This window comes from Osmerus mordax, chromosome 6 (assembly GCF_038355195.1).
Source record: "Osmerus mordax isolate fOsmMor3 chromosome 6, fOsmMor3.pri, whole genome shotgun sequence".
Classification (NCBI taxonomy): Eukaryota; Metazoa; Chordata; class Actinopteri; order Osmeriformes; family Osmeridae; genus Osmerus; species Osmerus mordax.
In genome coordinates, this window is record NC_090055.1 from 898191 (window position 1) to 904489 (window position 6299).

Below are 6299 nucleotides of genomic sequence, written 5' to 3' on the forward strand. Positions count from 1 at the left end.
ACACACTCTTCTCAGTACCTGTGTGTGTGTGTGTGTGTGGTCCAGTGATGAGTTATTCTGTATATCTCAGTAGTGATTGGTCCACCTGTATGTCCCCCCAGTAATTCCAGCGTCCCAGCAGAGAGATGTGTTCCAGCATGGTGAAGGGTGTTTGTGCTTGTGTCTACGAGTGCTTTAAAAGAACCCCTTTCACTCCAGTGCTTGAAAAAACTACATCTATCCACCCCCCACCCCCTACTATACGTCCCCCTCACCCCCGCCCCCCCCTCACCCCGCCCCCCCCTCACCCCAGCCCCCCATCACCCCCCTAGCAGGAGCTGGTCTGCAGGTGGCTCTCTGTGAGAATGGAGCTGATGCTACTGGGGTCGTACAGGTCTTCATCCTCCTCCTCAGAGCTCAGGGCCGAAGAGACCAGCACCTGCCGCTGCTGGGTCTTCCTCCTGACACACATCACCACCATCATCATCATCATCATCATCATCATCATCACCATCATCACCATCATCATCATCATCATCATCACCATCATCACCATCATCACCATCATCATCACAATCACCATTATCACCATCACCATGTCTGCATCAGCTGTGACAGAGAGCTCATACAGGACAGCTCCCTCAGGCTACCAGTCACACAGCTCCCTCTGCAGGGGAGCTGAAGTAATATCACCTCCAGGAAGACATGCACCCTCAGAGGGACATACACAGAGACACACACAGACACACAAGCGCACACACAGACACACAGACACACACACACGCACAGACACACACACACGCACACACAGACACCACACGTACTTGAGTTCGGTCTCCAGTGCAGAGACTCTGGCTTGCAGAGCCTCCTTCAGCTCCACCTGTTCCTCCATCTCTCTCTGGGACTTCCTCCTCAGGACCTCCACCCTCTCCACCTCCGTCTCCCCCTCATCCACCTGCCTCTTCAGAGCCTTCACACGCAGGGACAGCTGCAAGACAGCCCTCAGTCAGAGACACACAGAGAGACAGCTCCCAGTCAGAGACACACAGAGAGAGACAGCTCCAGTCAGAGACACACAGAGAGAGACAGCTCCAGTCAGAGACACACAGAGAGAGACAGCTCCCAGTCAGAGACAGAGCTGCAAGACAGCCCTCAGTCAGAGAGACAGGGAGAGACAGGGAGAGACAGAGAGAGACAGGGAGAGACAGAGAGAGACAGGGACAGAGAGTGTACCTGGTCTCTCTGTTCAGAGCTTGGTGTCTCTCCTCATCCAAGGTCATGTTGAGGTCTTTCAGCTTCCTCTCTAGACGACGTTGTGAGGCCAACAAGGAGTTCTTCTCTCTGTCCCCCCCACACAAACGCACGCACACGTGAAGATACTGTAAGTGAGGGAGCAGTGCTGGGAAGCAGAAGTGAGCTGTGGAACAGGTGCATTGTGGGGTGTGTAGTTCTACCTGTCTTCAGCGTGTAGTCTCTCCTCCAGCTCCTGGATCTTAGTCTCCAGCTGGGAGAGACCGGCAGAGGAGCGGAGACTGGGCCCTCCATGTCTGCTACACGAGTTCTCAGCTCCTTCATCTGCACAGGACGACAGACAGGTAGATGTTGTTATTGTTCCTCTCTCTCTCTCTCTCTCTCTCTCTCTCTCTCTCTCTCTCTCTCTCTCTCTCTCTCTCTCTCTCTCTCCCTCTCTCCCTCTCTCTCCCCTCTCTCTCCCCTCCCTCTCTCTCCCCCTCTCTCTCCCCCTCTCTCTCCCCTCTCTCTCCCCCTCTCTCCCCTCCCCTCTCACATGTCTCTCTCCAGGGGCGTTCTTGTCCAGTTCCAGGTCCTGTTTGGAGGATCTCTCCTGCATGAGCTCAGCTCTCAGCTGATCAATCTACACACACACACACACACGCACGCACACACACACACACACACACACACACACACACACACACACACAGAGGAAAAAGTCAGGCTGTCAATGTCCATGTTTGTTTTGTGTGTGTATTAGTGTGTGTATCAGTGTGTGTATTAGTGTGTGTGTATACGTGTGTATCAGTGTGTGTGTGTGTGTCAGTGTTGTAGTCAAGACCACCTAAACCAAGACCAAGTCACGACCAAGACCAGAGTGTATCAAGACCAAGACCTTGAGGGGTCGAGGCCGAGTCAAGACCAAGACCAAGGCAGGGCGAGACCGGGGTCAAGACCAGACCACTCAAAACACACAAGCAGTAGGGTTTGACTAGGTAATATCCTAAGTTAGATTTGATCTGTAACTGTATTTGAACTAAAAAACAGCACTCTTAAAGTAGTGCTGTGTGCTTATGGCCAGGCAAAACAGCCCATGTTATTTTTCTTCTTTTTCGTAGAGACGCATTAGGAGGCCTACTCGTTCTCTGCTTTCACATCTCTCAAGTGAAGGAGCGCGGTACCGCAGCGTTTAACTTTAGCATTATGAAGTGTTCACTTCCTGTTCCGACACAAACACAAACACTTCCTGTTCCAACACAAACACTAACACTAACGCTTCCTGTTCCAACACAAACACTAACACTAACACTTCCTGTTCCAACACAACTAACACTTCCTGTTCCGACACAACACAAACACACTAACACTTCCTGTTCCGACACAACACAAACACTAACACTTCCTCGTTCCGCAACACTAACACTAACACTTCCTGTTCCGACAACAACTAACACTAACACTTCCTGTTCCAACACAAACACTAACACTTCCTGTTCCGACACAACATAAACATTGCCACACGAGGTATGCAGCTGCCATGAGTAAACGTTGATGTAACATATCTTTATATTCATCATTAGCTACATTACTTATGTGGCCTTTTTGTCCGACACAAGACCGAGACCTTCAAAATGTGACCGTGAGCCGTGACCGGTCTGGAGTACTACAACACTGCTGTGTGTGTCAGTGTGTGTGTTTATCAGTGAGTGTGTGTGTATCAGTGTGTGTGTGCGTGTTTATCAGTGTGTGTGTGTGTGTATCAGTGTGTGTGTGCGTGTTTATCAGTGTGTGTATCAGTGTGTGTTGTACTTGGTCTCTGCTCCTGCTGATGCGGTCTCCACAGTGCCCCTCTCCTCCTCCAGCTCCAGATCCACACGCTTCAGCTTATCCTGACACACACACACACACACACACACACACACACACACACACACACACACACACACACACACACACACACACGGCACCGTTAACATGACAAAAAATATACTATTCATCCTTCCAGCCAGGCTCCTTCAGGACCAGAGCTGCATCCTTCCTCTCCCCTCCCCCCTCTCCCCCTCCTCCTTCCTCTCCTCTCCCCTCCTTCTTCCTCTCCTCTCCCCTCCTCCTTCCTCTCCTCTCCCTCCTCCTTCCTCTCCTCTCCCCTCCTTCCTTCCTCTCCTCTCCCCTCCTCCTTCCTCTCCTCTCCCCTCCTCCTTCCTCTCCTCTCCCCTCCTCCTTCCTCTCCTCTCCCCTCCTCCTTCCTCTCCTCTCCCCTCCTCCTTCCTCTCCTCTCCCCTCCTCCTTCCTCTCCTCTCCCCTCCTCCTTCCTCTCCTCTCCCCTCCCCCCTCACCCCTCCTCCTTCCTCTCCTCTCCCCTCCCCCCCTCACCCCTCCTCCTTCCTCTCCTCTCCCCTCCTCCTTCCTCTCCTCTCCCCTCCTCCTTCCTCTCCTCTCCCCTCCCCCCTCTCCCCTCCTCCTTCCTCTCCTCTCCCCTCCTCCTTCCTCTCCTCTCCCCTCCTCCTTCCTCTCCTCTCCCCTCCCCCCTCTCCCCTCCTCCTCCTCTCCTCTCCCCTCCTCCTTCCTCTCCTCTCCCTCCCCCCTCTCCCCTCCTCCTTCCTCTCCTCTCCCCTCCTCCTTCCTCTCCTCTCCCCTCCCCCCTCTCCCCTCCTCCTTCCTCTCCTCTCCCCTCCTCCTTCCTCTCCTCTCCCCTCCCCCCTCTCCCCTCCTCCTTCCTCTCCTCTCCCCTCCTCCTTCCTCTCCTCTCCCCTCCTCCTTCCTCTCCTCTCCCCTCCCCCCTCTCCCCTCCTCCTTCCTCTCCTCTCCCCTCCTCCTTCCTCTCCTCTCCCCTCCTCCTTCCTCTCCTCTCCCCTCCCCCCTCTCCCCTCCTCCTTCCTCTCCTCTCCCCTCCTCCTTCCTCTCCTCTCCCTCCTCCTTCCTCTCCTCTCCCCTCCCCCCTCCCCCCTCCTCCTTCCTCTCCTCCCTCCTCACCCCTCCTCCTTCCTCTCCTCTCCCCTCCCCCCTCACCCCTCCTCCTTCCTCTCCTCTCCCCTCCCCCCTCACCCCTCCTCCTTCCTCTCCTCTCCCCTCCCCCCCTCACCCCTCCTCCTTCCTCTCCTCTCCCCTCCTCCTTCCTTCCTCTCCTCTCCCCTCCCCCCTCACCCCTCCTCCTTACTTCCTCTCCTCTCCCCTCCCCCCTCACCCCTCCTCCTTCCTCTCCTCTCCCCTCCCCCCTCACCCCTCCTCCTTCCTCTCCTCTCCCCTCCCCCCTCACCCCTCCTCCTTCCTTCCTCTCCTCTCCCCTCCCCCCTCACCCCTCCTTACTTCCTCTCCTCTCCCCTCCCCCCTCACCCCTCCTCCTTCCTCTCCTCTCCCCTCCCTCCTCCCCCCTCCCTCCCTCCGTACCTCCGCCAGGCGCAGTTCCCTGGCCTTCTCAGCCTGGCTGCTCCTGCTGTTCTCCTGCTCTGCCTCCAGGTGGCGCAGGCGGTTGGTGAGCAGCTCTTTGTCCAGGTGGGAGTTGTCCCTCTCCTCACATACCAGGAGCTGCTCCTTCTTCAGCCGGGACACCTGGCGCACACACACACACACACACACGCACACACATATATATATATATATAAAACACACACATACATATATACACACACACATATATATATATATATATATAAAACACACACATACATATATACACACACACACACACATATATATATATACACACACACACACACACACATATATATATATATATAAAACACACACATATATATAAAACACACACAATACATATATACACACACACATTTATATATATATACACACACACACACACACACCTCCTCCTCCAGTCTCCTCAGGTTGTTCTGGCTCCTCTCACACACACACACACCTCCTCCTCCAGTCTCCTCAGGGTGTTCTGGCTCCTCTCACACACACACACACACACACACCTCCTCCTCCAGTCTCCTCAGGTTGTTCTGGCTCCTCTCACACACACACACACACACACCTCCTCCTCCAGTCTCCTCAGGTTGTTCTGGCTCCTCTCCAGCTCAGCCTGGGTGTCGTTGCCATGGCGCTGCACCTCCTGTGTCTCCCGGCGAGTCCTCTCTCTCTGCTCCTCCAGCTGAGCCCTGAGAGCCTGCAGCTCCTCTCTGGAGGAGGAGCACACACTGTCATACTGGGGGGAGGGACAGAGGGAGGGGGCAGGAGAGAGAGAAGGAAAAAGGAGATTAGCTGTTGTCTATATCAACATTGTAGAATATTGGACATGACCTTGGATGTCTTCATGGTTGCATTTTCAGCATCAATACTTAAACTATTCTCTGTATACTGACTCTCCTCTCGTTCCATCTCCTGCCCTCCTCCTCCTCCTCCTCCCCCTCCTCACCTCCTTGTTGAGTTTCTCCAGGGCTCTCTCCTGCTGCCTCCTGCCCTCCTCCTCCTCCTCCTCCCCCTCCTCACCTCCTTGTTGAGTTTCTCCAGGGCTCTCTCCTGCTGCCTCCTGCCCTCCTCCTCCTCCTCCTCCCCCTCCTCACCTCCTTGTTGAGTTTCTCCAGGGCTCTCTCCTGCTGCCTCCTGGCCTCCTCCAGCTGGGTGTGCTAAGTGTGAGCGTGTCTCTCTCTCGCTCCGTCTCCTCCAGACGCAGGCTGAGCTCCCTCTGCTCCTGACCCAGCCGGGAGGCTCCTCTCCTGGCCTCGTCCAGCTCCAGCCTCCCCTGTCTCACCTGCCCCTGGAGGACCTGCTCTGCCTCCGAGCTCTCCGTGCTGGTGGTCTGCAGCTGGGCCTGGACACACACACACACACACAGGGATATGTGACACTGTGAGTGTGTGTGTCTGTGTGTGTGTGTGTGAGAGACAAATGAACTTGTCTGTGCACACCTCCAGACGTGAGAGCTTGTCTCTGAGCCGTGTGTTCGTTTCTCCCTGCTCCTGCTGAGTATCTCTGAGAGCGTTTACTTCTGCATGGACGCGCGCCAGGCGCTCTGTGCTCGACTCCAGATCCTGCTCAGCCAATGAGAGCTTCTCCTTCAGAAGGCCCGCCTCCCCGCGTGCATCCCCCAGCTGCTCCTCCAGTGCAGACAGGAGGCCCGGGGCAGG

The 6299-nt window shown here is 55.3% G+C and overlaps 1 pseudogene; it reads right to left on the bottom strand.

Annotated features, from left to right (window-relative positions):
• Positions 1–307: 307 nt before the first annotated feature.
• LOC136943841 (cingulin-like) lies at positions 308–6299 on the bottom strand (annotated as a pseudogene).